The sequence below is a fragment of the Myotis yumanensis genome, unplaced genomic scaffold, assembly GCF_028538775.1.
Source record: "Myotis yumanensis isolate MYYU_CA2020_CCGP unplaced genomic scaffold, mMyoYum1.0.hap1 SCAF_7, whole genome shotgun sequence".
NCBI lineage: Eukaryota > Metazoa > Chordata > Mammalia > Chiroptera > Vespertilionidae > Myotis > Myotis yumanensis.
Window position 1 is genome coordinate 68526474 of NW_027223758.1, and position 15245 is coordinate 68541718.

Consider the following 15245-nt stretch of genomic DNA (forward strand, 5'->3'; position numbering starts at 1 on the left):
AAAGGGTAGGCCTGTGGAAGTCACAGGTCCTAGCCCACCAGCAAAAACTTCGCATGGGGGTCAGGGGTTTTCTCAATTAGGCCTCATCCTAAAGACCGAAGAGAAAGCCATGCAGCCAAGAGGAAAGACCCCAGGCACCTGGTTAGCTGGATTTTAAAGAGAACGGAAAATCAGCCTGGCAGGTGTTTCTGGGAAGTGGGGAGGGAAGGAGGGACCTCATTGGGAGGCTCTGTGGGCCAAGGTGGCACTAAGTTCAGGAGGGGCTGTTTTGCCTGCTTGCTTTGTTGGCTGCAGGGATGTCCAGAATGACTCCCCCATTCCCCCAATAAAAAGCCTACACGGTTTTTTGGGGACACCTGATCTGGAAACTGTCTATAGACCTGCGGGCCTCTGCACCCCCCCCCCCCCCAATGGGCAGTGACTGCTTCTGAAACTGGGGGGTCTGCAGAGGCCTTTCTGAACAGCCCCTGGAGAAGCCTGCCCCCACCCTCTCCTGTGTCCCCCTCTTCTGAAGCCAGGCTCCCATGGTGGGGCGGGGGGGATAGGGGACCTTAGACGCAGTAATTCATGTGGTGAAGGGTCTGGAGTCTCCTGGGAAGCTGCCCAGCGGGGAGGGAGCCGGTCCCCCTCCTGGGGGCGCTCCCTTTGTAAGGGTCTGGGGTTGCAGGAAGGAGGGGCACCCTGCCCGCTGGGTTTCCTGGGACTGGGCCGCTGGTGGGACGGAGAGGCCGGCCCCTCCCGCGGGGGAGGGCGCGATCCGAGGAGTGGGGGCCGGGCTCCCCCGCTGCGGGGTCCTGGGGCCGGCGGCCGCCTGTGGCTCCGCCGCGCCTGTGCCCGGCGGGCGCTGCATTCTCCGAGTCTCCACCAGAGGCTGCGGAGGAAGGAAGGGATCCGTCCCTCGCACACTTCCCCCCTAGTCAGACACGCACCCTCCCGCTCCGCTCGCTCGCTCCTCGCTCTCTCGCGCTCTCTCGCTCACACACGCGCGCACTCGCCGCCGCGGCTCCCGCTCTCGCGCCCGCTCTCCCTCCGGCTCCTCCGGGCGCCGCCGGGCTCCGGACTCGCCCGCCCGCCGGCGCCGGGGCCCCGGCCCCACGCAGCGCCCCGAGGCGGCAGGACGGGGGAGCCCCAGGCCGCTCCCCGAGGTAAGCGCGCTGGGTGCCGCGGGAGGGGCGGCCGGATCGCCGCCGAGGGGAGGCTGCCCGGCCGGAGGGAGCCCCCTGGCCCGCGGGAGCGGGCGGCGCGGGGGGCGAGCCTCCGGCCGCAGGGGGAGCCGGGGTGCCCGTGTCCGCCCCCGTGCGCCCCCTCCTCTCGGCGGGGCGGGCGGGGAGGGAGTTTCCCACGTCCAAACTTTCCCCGGCGCGGAGCCCAGCCGCCTCTCGGCCCGGAGCCCGCGGCCCCCACCCGCACCCCCTCCCCGCCCGCCGCGCGCCCCGGAGCCTCCGGGACCCCCGCGGGCCGAGGGGTCAAGCGCGGGGGCCAAGCCCACGCGCCGAAAAGGGCGGGGAAGGGGCACACGGCTTCGACACGGGCCGGGACCCGGCGTCCCCCGCGCCCCCACTCCCGCTGCCCGGGCTGGCCGCCGGCCCCTCCCAGAGGCGGGGTCCCGGCCGGGAAATACCGCACGGCGTGAGCGTGTGCGCGCGTGTGTGTGCGAGGTCGTGCGGCGTCCGGGGACACCCGAGGCCGACGCCGGCCCGGCCGACACGCGCGGCTGCGGCCACCTCGGGGGGAGCGGGAGCTGGCCTGCGGGGACCCCGCTGCCGTCGGGCCGTCCGTGGGGGACTGGCCGCGAGCGAGGGGCGGCGCTGCCCTGTCCCCAGCACCTGGCTCTGGGAGCACCGCCTCTCCGCGGGAGGACCGGCCCGACGGCCTCACGTCCAAAGGAGCGCCACTGGGACCTGCTCTCTGGGCCGGGCACTGAGGGGGAGGCGTGGATGTGCCGGCGCGCTGAGTGCGGGGCGCCGCCCGGCGGGCACTGTCCGGACCCGTCTCTCTTGAGCTCTGGATAGACCTCCCTTTTCCCTTCCTCTGGCTCGGAGACCCCCCACTTCCCCGGCGGGAGGAGCTAACCCGGAGTTCCTGGAGGTCTCCCCGAGCTGCAGGGCACCCCCTGGTGGCGGGTAGAGGATCGCCGCCTGAAGCCATCGAAGGCTTCCAACCTTCCGCTTCAGCCCTCTCCGTCCAGGCCCGGGACTGGCCAAGGTGCCCCAGCAAGCCTTTGGCTCGCTGCCAGCCCTCTGTGGGCCCTTCCAACTGAGGGGGGCGGGTGTAGGTCTGGATTCCAACCTTCTTCCCACACTAGTCGGCCCACTACCCTATCCCCTATCTTAGCATCACCATTGCCTCCCTGACCATCATGCCCTCTGTCCCTCATTAGTTCCCCCTTTACTCGTCTGTCAGTGATCACTCTGTCACCCTTAATCACCCCGATTCTACCGCCTCCTTTGAATTTGGCCTCTATGCATCCTTTGGTCTTTGCCATTTCCTCCTCCACTCTTCTATCCTGCCTGCCTCAGTTTCTTTCTGTGGCAGTTGCCGCTTCCCGACCCGTTTCCCTGCCCCAGCTACTTCCCCACTCCACTTCACCCCGTGTCTCTTCCTTTCCCAGTGTCTGGGGCGCTCCTCTGCCATTCCTCTGAAAGGGAAGGCCACTGTGGACATTGAAACACTGCTTCCTGGGGCCGTCTGCCGGCCCTTCTGGGCCAGGCATTTTGCAAAGCCAGCCCTGTCTCTCTCAGCCAAGGGGCAGCTGCCCCTCCTGAGTGCTCTCTGGAGATGAGGAGCCTCCTCCCCAATTCCTGACTGAGGCCATTAGCAGCCACCTGGGCTGGGCTGGCGCTGGGCAGGGGCCCCAGGAGGGCCAGTCTCCTCCGGAGTTAGCAAAGTTTGGAGCAGCCGTTATTTACCACATGGGCTGCAGGAGTCGGCCAATTAAATCTCTCCTCTCCCTGTTCTTTTTTTTCCTTTCCCTTTTTCTTCCATCAGGAAGCTCCACTTGGAAATGCAGCCTCAGGTATTCCGAAAGAGGACGATTCCTGTTTATATAACTCGGGCAGCAGCCAGCACAGCTCAGCCTGAGAAGGGGTGGGCGCCAAGGATGGAGTCAGGTGCCTCCAGGAGAAGAGGAGATCCTAAGGAGGAGGCTTGGGCTGGGGTCTCAGGCCTGGGGTCTTTCCCATCCTGCCCCAGAGCTTACTCAAGGCGGACAGGAAGGGGACTCCACCCCTGTCAGGCTGAGAGGAGACCCAGGCCTCAGGCCAGGCTCAGGGGGAGAAGGTTCATGTCCCCATTGAGGGTGGCCGTCCCCTCCACCTCTGAATTCCTCAGAGTGCCCTTAAGATGGAGCTCTTGGCTAGAGGCCTCTGCCTCCTGGAACCCATGTTTTGATATAGGCCTCTCTAGAGAAAGCCTGGATTTTTTCCCCCATCATCGGGAAAGGCTCTGACCTCAACTTTTTCATCAGAGCAATGGGCATAATAGGATTTCGACTTTTCTCCCATGGCAGAAGCAAGGACTAACAAGAAACTTAAGTCTGTGGAAGGGTCTGAGCTCTGTATATCTACCAGAGTGGACATTTTTCTCATTGAGGATGAGGCAGAGTGGTTGCTGGGGAACAAGGATACAGGCATGGGGCTGAAGGCATGGCTGGCATGTCCAGTTGGGCAGGGTTTTGACTGTCCAGGAGCACTCAGTGCGGAAGGGAAGTAGGGGCTGGAATCCACTTAAGCTCCACTCCACAAATCAGATGCCGTAAAGCAGCCTGTGTCCTCCCAGAGGAAGGGGCAGTTGTTCTAATTGGCAAAAAAAATTCCATATACTTACCAGCCACGGGCCTGTGGGGGTGCATGTCCCCAGAGGAGGATGTTTTTCCTTAATTCCCACAGGGGTGACTTCTACACGCTGCTCACTCCTTAGCCCAGTTCTCTTACAGTGGGGACACACCTATCGGAATAGGCAAGGCTGGGTCTGAACACATGGGGATCAGGGACCAGGAGGAATACCCTTCCTCCTCTCCATTTCCTCTGTGTCCCCATCAGCACAGAAGAAATGTGCTGCGAGGCCACTGGGATTAGGCTGAGAACTTCCTGCTTCCTCATCGGCCATCCACCTGTCACCAGCTCCCTCCTTTGTGTACGATGAATAACTGACTAAGAGCATGGGCATTGGGATCAGACCAGCCTGGGTTTGTGACTTGAAGGCTGTGTGACTTTGGGCAAGTTGTTTTGTCTTTCTGAGCCTTAGTTTCCTCCTCTGTGAGATGGAGGGGGAAGTAGTACCCACTTCGTTGGGTGGTTGTGAAGATTGGATATGCGTGAGCATGTGTGGCGCTGAGCATAGTGCCTGGCACACCGGACTCGTCATAAATGAAGCGGTATGGTGATGGTTATTATCCCTACTTGTGTCCTTTGGTTCCCACGGGGTTGAAGGTGCCCCTCCTGTTTGGTTTTGCTGCCTGCACCCCTGCAGAAGGGCAGAGTTGAGTCAGGACCACCAGAATCTGTCTCTAACCTCAGGCTTTTTCAAGGGACTTCCCAGTTCCTGCAAGCAGCTGGGGAGTTAGAGCATGTTCTAGATTCCCACAGATTCATTTCACCTTAGCCTCTACCTTTTGTCCCCTCCCATCCATCCCATGATCCCTCCGCTGGCTCAGAACTCAGTGGCTTTGCCAAAAGCCTGTGGCAGCCTCCTACCTGGCCTCCCAGCCTCTGATCCCCTCCCCTCCACAATCCTGCTTGCAGCCAGAGCGATCTTTCTCTAACGCAGGTGGGATCATGTCACTTGCTTGATTAAAACCCTTCCATGGCTCCCCATCGCCTACTGAATTAAGTCCAGACTCCGCACCGTGACATTCAAGGTCTTTGTAATCCGTCTGCATCCTCCTTTATCTCCCACTGTGCCTCCAATCCGAGACTCCTGCATTCAGCCACACCTTCTTTCTACCTGAACGTCCTTTCCCTGGAGATCTTTCAATGCACTAAAGACCCAACCCAGATAGTCTCTGTTCTTTGCACCCACGCTTCCGTCTGTCTGATCATCCATTCGTTAACCAGTTTAAAATATAGATTTACACAGACGTATTAAGTGTTTACTAGGTGCTAAGCATTGTGCTAAATGAGCAGACAGGATCCCAGCCGACAGGAGCCTGGTGTTCCTGGGAAGGAGACAATTGAGCAATTCATAAGCCACGAAAGAACGAGTGGAGGGCACAGCAGAGGCTGCCTGGAGGAAGTGCTGCAGGTTGAGTAGCAGCTATCTCAGGGTTGAAGTGGGTGAGGGAGGATGGGAGCAGGGGAAGGAGGCTCCAGGCCAAGGGGTTCGCAGGACCAAGGCCCCAAGGTGAGGGGGAATATTAGAGGAACTACAAGTTTAGTTGGCTGAAGTGGGGCACATAGAGCCTAGGGTGCGGGTCTGGGAGTTACAGGAAACCAGGCCAGCAAGATGGGTGGCTGCTGGATCCTGTGAGTCTTGAAGGCTGCAAGAGGAGCTTGGACTTCATCCTGAGAGCGGTGGGAGCCACCGGAGGGTTGTAGGCAGGGGAGAGGCGTGGTGTGATTTGCCTTTAGACTCTTCACCCTGCTGCTGGGTGGAGGATGGATTGGTGGGGAAGACGGGGTCCAGCTCTGCAGGGGGCCAAGAGGAGGCCCTGTGAGGGTTGGAATAGAATGGGCAGAGCTGGAAGATCCTGTGGATGTGGGGTGGGGGGGGGGGGGTCTCTGTTTCTGACTTGGGAGGCTGTGTGGGCGGTGTGAGGAGCAGGGCTTTGGAGGAGAGGTGGAGACCAGCTGTGCACAGAGTGCATGCAAGATGCTGGTGGGACATGCCATGGAGCTACCCTTTGGACAGTGTGCAGCAATGCTGCGCTCACCCTGAGAGTTCTAGGCCAGAAACCAATCTTGGAAGTGACAGGATGGATGAGATCACCCAGGATAACTCTAGGGAATTTCAAGGACAGGTGCATCCCACGAAGCCTCCTCTGACCCATTCAGGTACATGTGACTGTCTACTCAGCCCCATAGTAATTAGTTTAGTTTTTTTTTTCTTTTTTACTTCCTGCCTTTTAGCATCCACTAGATCCATGGTTCTCAATGAGGGGCAATTTTGCCCCCTAGGGGACATCTGGCAAAGTCTAGAGACATTTCTATTGTCACAACTGGGTAGGAAGCTGCTACTGGCATCTCGTGGGTAGAGGCCAGGGATGTTGCTAAACCTACAGTGCACAGGACAGTCCCACAGCTAAGAATTATGCAGCCCAAAATGTTGATAGTGTGGAGGTTGAGAAACCCAGTCCTGGGTGAGAAGACCCTGAAGGCAGGCCTTGGGTTTTGTTGTGTTTTTGTTCTTTTTTTCATTTTGGCCTCCCCAGTGATGAGCGCCGCATGTGGCACAGAGCAGGTACTTGCTGAATTAAATGTGGGCTGGAGGAGGGGACCTCGGCCACGTAACATTGAAGCCTACACTGCTTAAGGCCCAGCCCTCCACAGTGTTGCCCTGCCCCTCCCCATATTCTGGACCAGCCTCATAGCCAGTATAGGGCGATGGAGGATGGATGAGCAGGAGGAGGGTAGGAGGGGCCCATGGAGAAAGCCTGCTGAAAAGCTGCCAAACACCCAGAGGTTGAGGACATGTTGCTGCGTATAGTTCACCCGCCTCATTTTTTCCCTTGTCTGTTAACTTGTCACTTCTTTATCACCCAAGTAAATATGTTATTTTTTAAAATAGGCAAGTTACAGAGAAACAAAATGAGAAATGCGACAACTACTGGTTAAGAGTGTGGGCTCAGGAGTCAGAGAGAGCAAGTTGAAATCCCAGCTCTGCCACTTACGAGGCCAGTGAGCCTCTGTTTTCTCATCTGTTTAATGGTTTTCATGAACCCACCTTGTAGGATCGTAGGAAAGATAAATGAGGTTATAGAGACAGAGGGCTTAGCGTGGCGCTGGGCTCGTAGGAAGTGTTCAATCCAGAGTGACTACATATGTGTGTATGTGTGTAAATTTATATGATGCATATATTTGTATGTGTCTTTTTATATATGAAAGCATTTTTAATTAGCCATAATCCCACCTCCCCTTGGCTACCACTTCAGTGCATATCCTTCCTGACCTATACAGATTTTTAAAAAATACAAATGGCATCTTGCTTTATATATATGCCTTTGTAACCTGTTTCTTTTCACTCGCTAATATATTGTGAATGTCTTGCCATTTCAATAAATATACATCTACATCATCATTTTTTAAGAGCTGCATGCTTCTCCATTGTGTGGCTGGGCCATAAGTTATTTAACCAGCCCCCACTGCTGGCCATTTGGGCTGTTTCCAATCCTTTGCGATTACAAACAATTCTGTGATGAACATCCTTGTACACACATCTCCACGCTCTTGTCCGACGATTTCCTCGGGGACCACTTGGACATTTTTGGCAGGAGGCATGTGACCCTGACCAGATTCCTCAAGTAGAAAGCCCTTGGGCCCAGCGAGGAGGGGTTGGGGGGTCCCTGGAGAAGGGAGAGGGTGCTGGATGGCAGAGAATTGTTTTGGCTCCTGGAAAGCAGGTTCTGATGTTAAGACTGGACTTCTCTGTAATCGAAAAAGGGGAAAGCCCCACCTCGTCTTTCTGTTACCATTGTGGTGCTTGCAAAGTAGGGACCCGGGGATGGGGATTCTGTTATGTGATGGGCAGAGTGACAGACACCAGGCAGGCGGGAGACACCAGGTGGATGGGCCCCGGCAGACTGATGGATGGGTAACAGAGGCAGATGGATCCAGGTCAGTGGGCAGACAAGATGATGGGCAGTGACGAGCCCGACAGATTCAGGTGACCAGACAGACGTAGGATGGCCACACAGTGGGGCCCCCAGGAACTAGGGACTAAAATGCTGTAATCACAGACTACAGGGAGTTTTGGGGACGTGCAGCCAGGCCCTGAGGCCAAGAGGCTCTGAGCTTCTGTCTTCTATCACCGAGCAGCTGTGTTGAGGATTATGCATTTTAGAGTTGAAAGGGCCTTTGAGGGTTGATGGGCCCAACCATCAATAGATATGTTTATGTAGCTAGATAGATTGACGGGGAACTGAGGCCCAGGGGAAGAAGGGAGCTCGCCCAGGATACTGCAGTGTCTCAGCGGCACACTGAGGCCTTTGCCCCTAGTTCAATCTATTTTCATTTCCATTTTTTCCCAAGAAGCCTCTCACCTGGCTTGAAAAGAAGGGGACTGGGTTGGGAGATTACAGCACAGCAGGGGAGGGGGACTGGGCGATCTGGAAGAGGCCTGTCATGCATTTCTCTGTCCACCTCCCTCTGATTTTATTTACACCACACTATAGAGTTCTGTTGAGAGCACAGACCCAGGGCCAAAACTGCCACTTACTTGTGGAGTGATCTTAGGTAAGTTGCCAAACCCTGTGCCTCAGTTTCCTCATCTGTACCTATCTAATAGGTTTGTTAAAATGATTAAATTATTTAATAGAAGTAAAACATTTAGAACAGTACCTGGCCCATTGTCACACTCTATAAGTATTAACTGTTGTTATTACACTATTTTACCCTAATTTTTCCTTTGAATTCTATACGTGTGTGTGTGCATGCTCACTCACACCTACATAGCAAGCTGTCCCTTTGAAGGCAAAGATCGTGGCTTTCTTATCTTGTTTCCTCCCTCTTCCACCATCAGGGCCCTCTAGCCAGTTGGGCACATAGTAGGTGCTCAATAAATGTGCCTTGATGAAGTGGCTCACTGAATTATATCTGGTGCAGGGATCAGGGAAGGGTTCACTGGGGAGGTAGCATTTGAGCTGTGTGTTGATGTCTGAAATGGCATTGTTACGGCTGGAGGTGACAGGGCATTCCGGGTAGTGGGGATAGCATGGCCAAAAGGGGAGAAGCTTGGTGAATGTTTGGGGTGACAGCCAGTGTCTGGTTTGACCACAGCACAGAGTACATAAAGGGAAGGAATGAGAGGCCCAGAAAGGGGAGGGTCAGCTGAATTCAGAAGTGTGCAGCTCCATGCTGAGGAACGCAGGCAATAGGGAGCTATTGAAGATTGCTGACTAGAGGTAAGCTTTAGGAAGATCATGCTGATGGCACTATTTTAGGATTGACTTGAAGGAAAGAGAAAGGAAGCAGGGAGCAGAGGCAGCTGAAATCATCCAGGAGATAAGTAGAGAATAGGGGCCAGAGGGAAAAGGCACCAAGGAGATAGGATCAAGAGGACTCAGAGCTTGCTGGTGGAGGGAGATGAGGAAGAGGGAGAAGTGAAATATGACCAGGTGTTACGCCTGGATGTCTAGGACAACTGGGGTGCCATTAACCAAGTTACGGGAATCTATACTCGGGAAATGTAGGGAAAAGTTGAGATGCTAGTTGAGATTATTCATCTATCCAGCATCCTATCTAAGCCATCCATCCATCCATCCATCCATCCATCCATTTATCCATTTATCCATCCATCATCCAATCCATTCAACCATCATTCGTCCATCATCCAATCCATCCTCCTCCTCATCACCCACCTTCGTTTAAACATATATCTACCGACAGTCCACCTCTCCTTCGCCCACCTCCACCCCTCCATCCATTCACCTGTCAGCCACCACCATGTACTACTGCCTTTTCATTTTCTTGCTGCCCATCTGCCCACTGTCATTCATGCATGAAGCCACCAACTTAATATCCATCCAAGATACATTTCTTGTGAGCCCTACAGTGTTCGAGGTTCTGCTGAAATCTTGCTGCAAGCATTTGGAGACGCCTGATAATAAATATAGTCATTTGAAAAGCCAATTCTGGGAGGGACCAGAATTATTTTACCTAGAAGAGAGACATTTGAGAGGAGACTTTATGTCTCTAAAGCTGTGACAGAAGCCCTGATGGAAGGTGGTCTGCAGATCTGCCTGTTCTGTTCCCAGGACAGAACAAGAAAATTGGCTGCATGGGCAGCTGGAGGGATTGAGGTCAGCTTGGAGGGAGAACTACCTTACTGATCATCTCTGGTGTCTGAAGTGCCTACCTGATCATGTGTTTGGGCTGTAGTGGGATACAAAATCTATAGGGGTGGTTTAGAGGGGATGGGTGCAGACTGGGGCATTCATGAGGTAGTTAGTTAGGACTTGGGACTTAGCCTTGAAGAAATGTGGGGGTGGGTGAGTGGAGGAGCAGAGGGACCTTTCGGGGAACAGGACTGTGTGGGCCAAGGAGACAAACCTATGGCCAGAATGAGCCAGGCTAAAATAGGGCACCCAGGTGATGGGTTGGGAAGAAATAGCCTTAGAAGGAGGCCCCTCCATTCTCCTCACTCAGCTCCCATCTCTTCAGAAGCCAGCATTTCTCTCTGAGCCGCTCTCTTACACAGCCGTGCCCCCGCCCATTTAGCCTTGGTCTCCTCACTGAACCCATGTTCTCTCCTCCGAGCCCTTGTGCCCTCAAGACCCCCACTCTCCCCACAAATCCCAGGCCCCCCGCTGAGCCCCTGCCACACTCCCACTCTCTCACAAAGCCCACACCTCTTCTCTGAGGCCCCTCACCTTGTGGTCCTCTTTTCTCATGGTGGGGAGCCTCCATTCCCCAGAATCCCCAACAGAGCTCTTGCTCCCCTTTACAAGAGCCCTGGGCCCCTGCAGAGCCCCTAAACTCCCCCCACACACACACACAAGCCTCCTCTCAGAGCACCCTGCCTAGCCCCTTTCTGGGAAACACTTCCCTTCCAGAGCCCCTGCTCCCACAGAGGCTGTCTCTTCTCTGAGCCCTCATCTCTCTGAGCCGAGTTCCCTCACGGAGCTCTCCTCCCTCCTGAGTGCCCCAGGCCCCTTGCAGAGCCTCATGCCACCCCGGTCCCAGGGACCAGACCTTGCTGTTCCTCAGGTACTGTCAGCCAGCAGGCCATGGCTCCAGCTCTAAAGCCACCCCTGCGTCTCTCCATCAACCCATTCATCCCCCAAGACTCTCCTGGCAGCCTGCTCTCTATCCCAGGGGGCCTTTGGGATGGGCAGATGCATCGGTCCCCAAGTGGGCTGGACTGGGGGGTGGAGACCAGCAGCTTTGGCAGCTTGGTTCCCCTTGTGGGCTGGGAGAAGCTGGAGACTCGCCGCTTCTGGGTTAGGAAAACAATCACAAATTAGAGAAAATGCTTTGGGAAATTGCTCTGCTGCGTGAGAGGGAGGCCGCCTCCGGAGGGAAGGAAAGGTGCTCCTGAGCCAGCAATTGCTCCCCGTGGCCTCACCCATCCACTCTAAACCATCTGCTTGGCATTCGAGGCCCCATCATCCGACATGGTCACCTGCCGAGCCCCGACACACCTGCTCCAGCTCAGCCATTGCTCTCAGGGTCTCTCCTGCCTGCGGAGCTTTGCTCAGCTGGGCTGCGCTCCTCCATCCTTTTGGTCTGAGAGCCCCCTTTCTGCCCTTCAGGAGCCATTGTGACCTGTCTTGTTTCTTTGAAGGTCCCTCCAGGACAGGAGCCACCTCTTACACCAATGACAGACAGATCTGGGCACCGATCCTCACCTGATACATATTGGCTGGGTGGCCTTGGGCAGATCCCTTTGACTTTCTGAGCCTGTTTCTTCATCTGAGTTGTTTCTGGGAACAAATGAGGTCGCGGGCACACAGTGTCCTGCTCAGAGTAGGCATGAAATTTATGAAGTTGCCCGCCCCACTTGGCAGACAGATCAGAATGTTGGGCTGTGAGAGCCAGCATTTACCTATGAACATCACTTTCCAGCAGTGTCCCCACCTGCCTGTCCACTAGGCCCCCACTAAGAAGATACACAAAGAGGCCGAATGAGCTTCAGGGCAAGCCCTTGGGTTCCTGATACAAGAAGATACAGCAATAAAAGTTGGATTTTTATGAGTCTGCTGGCCATCAGGCAAAATTCAAGCCAGACCATCTCCTGTCAGGAGTTAGGATAATAGCCAAGAGCTTGGATTCTCCAGTCAGACTGCCTGGGTTCAAGTTCCTGTGCTGCCCCTGCCTCGTTGTCTAACCTCATGCAAGTTGCTTAACCACCTCAGTTTCCTAATCTATAAAATGGGGATAATCATCACAGTACCTGCTTCACAGGGTTGTGGTGACAATTACATGAATATTTAGGAAATGCTTTAGAACAGTGCCTGGCAACTAGTAAACCCCATAAAAGTATTTGTCAAATAAAATTGATGAGAGATTTGGGTCACAGGAGTGGACAGCAGGGGAGCTCAAGCAAGATAAGAAACGGGCTTTCAGATTTGGGATTTTACAGAGCTAGAGTCCAGCTAGCTGCCCGTCAAATTGGCCTCATTTTGAATAAGGAGAGCATGGAATGTTGTCAAAGTAAAAAATGTTTTTTTCTGGAGGCCACTAGGGTGCCTCATTTGGAGAGGGAGGGGCCCAGTGAGGTTGCACGCAGGGGCAGCCTCTGCACAGAGTGGCAGGGAAAGGATCTGGGGTTCTCAGAGCCTCCACAGTTCTCACCTTCCCTTTCTCTGCCCCAGTGGAGCTCCTGGCATTAACCATTCTCTCCCTGTCAATGAAAGTGAGGCCGATTGCTGAAAGGGGACCAAGACACTTTGTCAGGGGGTCTCAGAGTATTCCCCCCACAGTCCAGCAGAGCAGGAAGTGTGTGTGTGTGTGTGTGTGTGTGTGTGTGTAGGGGGGTGTCCTGGAAACCCCTCCTCAACCGCAGCGGAATCTAGAACTAGCCCTGTTCCTGAGTGTCTGCTCTGTGTCCAGCAAGGCGCCAGGAGGGTACAATGGAATGAACATGGCCCTTGCATTGAGGAACTTGGGAGAAATGGCCAATTCCTGGAGTCCCTCTTCTCCTTGGGCCTCAGTTTCCTCATTTGTCCTCTTCCTTTTTGCCAGGTGGTCCTTCCACCTGCCCTTTCCCTTCTCCTCCCAAGGTGTCTCTCCAAGCAGAGGATGAGAGGGGCCCGCCCCATAGAGGAAGGGAGAGTTTGTACAAACTGGGGGCATGACTGGAACTTCTGATTGGCTGGTCAGACCCATTCTTTTCCCTGGTTGCCATAGCAGCCATTTCCTGGAGTTGTCAGTGATGAAACTCATAACATTGTTTTCAAATAATCCGTGTAATTGAAACAACAATTGAGCTGTTAACTCGTCTCTCACATCCAGGCTAGGACAGATCCTCCTCTCCGAACACCCACCCCAGGACCCTCCCCACCTTCTCTCTGAGCTCAGCTCCAACCCCTTCCTTAGGCTGGAGGGGGGGAAGAGGAGGTGGCTTAATTATAGAATCCTAGAAACTCAGGCCCCAGAGCTGACCCAGAACTTAGAAACCAGAAACCCCCTCCTTTTGCAACCAGCGGTGCAGAGAAGGAAGGGGCTTCATCAGGGTGGCACAGTAAGGAGCCAGCTGAATAGAACATGCAGTTCTGTTTTTCCGTAGAAGTTGGAGTTGATGTGTTGCCTTGACGGGTTGATAGAAAACCACAGAGCTGCTCCCTTCTAAGGACTTGATCTTGTTAAATCCTTACCCCATTTTATAGGTGAATAAACTGAGGCCCTGAGAGGTTAAGTCTAATAGTAGTGTCTTTATAACTGCTCTGAAAATACCTGTTGAATGGATGGATCTCAAAGAGCAGAGACCACCTTTTTCTCTCTTCATGTCCCCTTTTCTCCAACCAGGAACTGAGGCCTATTTTTTTTCAGAGTTCTTTCTGGAAGAGGGGATGAGGGCAATTTGGGGTCATGTGGCTAGAGAAAGAGGAGGAGGGATTCCTGGAGGAGATAGGAGAGGGAATGAATTCTAAAGTACGGATCCCACTGACCCCTAGCTTGGGTCAGAGGCTGCATAGTCAGAGGCATAAATGTGAACAATGCAGATCCCTGCCCAGTCCTTCTCCTGGGGTGGATTGAAAAATGAAAGAAGCAGGGCCCCTCCTACGAGTACATGTCTCCGTGCACACATGGAAATGCAGGTCTGCACAGACAGCTCCCTGGAGTGGCAGCGCCACAGAGGATAAAAGCATTCTTTAAAAACTGTCTGGTCGCTGTCCAAGGTACTTGCTGGGTCCGCAGATTGTGTGGGTGGCAGGGACGGCAGGTGTTTGCTAGGATTGGGGGTGGGAGCAGTCCTTTTAATGTGAGACTGGGTGATGGTGGCAAGAGGTTGGCTTTCTTCCCTGGATTCTAGAGTGTTGGAACCACTAAGGGCTAAGGTCCTTGGCAATCATCTACTCTCCCTCATTCATTCATTCTTGTTTATGCAACATTTATTGAGCGCCTACTTGATGCCAGGCACTGTGTGGGCCATGAGGGTTTAAGGATTAGGGAGACCCGGTCTCTGTCTTCAAGGACCCTTGCAGTCTACAGGACTGAAACATACACACACACACACACACACACACGCACACGCGCGCCCATGCACACGCAGCAGTGGCCACCAGTCTTCCAGAGGGTTAGAGGGTGGCCGATACTAAGGGAGCACAGAGAGGGAGTGATTGACTCTGCCTGCAGGAATAAGGAAGGTATCCTGGAACAAATGGCTTGGGCTCAGTCTTGAAGGATGAATAGGAGTTCTCCAGGTGGATAATGAGGGAGAATAACATGTCAGAGGGGACAGTGTAAGCAAAGACAGGGAAGTCCTCATGGTTAGAGAACAGTGAGAAGTTCTGTGTGACTCCAGTGTTGACTGCCTTTGAGGAGACCGGGTTCTGGAGAGACACTAATTTGCTCAAGGTGCCACTTTGAGTTGGGGCACAGTTAGGACTGAAACACAAGATAACTTCGTTTGTCAGAAAATCAGAAAGATTTTTTTTAATCAAAAGATTTTTTTTAAAAAACAGATTTCTTTCTAGTCCAAACTGCCCATTTTTCAGATGGGAAAACAGAGGGCCAGAGATGTTCAGTGCTGTGCCCGGGATATGGCAGAGTGGGATGTGAAGTCTGGTCTATCTGATATCAAAGCCTACACTATTCTCATGGCACCAAAGCTGGGAGCAGGCTGAGCTGGAGAGCAGAGGGCTCTGGCGAGGACAGGCTGCCCAGTGGGACCATGAGGTGGGACAGGCAGCCTGGCCAGCTTCCTGTCACATTGTTGGCACTCAGCACCTGCACAGGAGGAGCACGGCTCCAGCAGGCAGGCTCTTGGCTGGAGTGGACCTGCGTCCTGCTTGCAGTCCTGTCCCTGATTCTCAGAGTGACCTTGAGCAAGACACACTCCTCTCCAGGCCTTAATTTCCACAATTATCTGTATCATAGGGGCATCTTCCATGCCTACTCTCTGGGGCAGTTGTTCTTAATTAGGGGGGG

General features: G+C 54.3%; 1 protein-coding gene across 1 annotated transcript in view; it reads left to right on the plus strand.

The window, feature by feature from the left end:
- The first annotated feature begins 1052 nt into the window (after positions 1–1052).
- CDH22 (cadherin 22) overlaps positions 1053–15245 on the plus strand; it is a 122941-nt gene continuing 108748 nt past the window's right edge. Inside the window, exon 1 of the mRNA XM_070421596.1 lies at positions 1053–1145. The gene's annotated coding sequence lies outside the window, so the exon portion shown is untranslated. The remainder of the gene's footprint in view (positions 1146–15245) is intronic.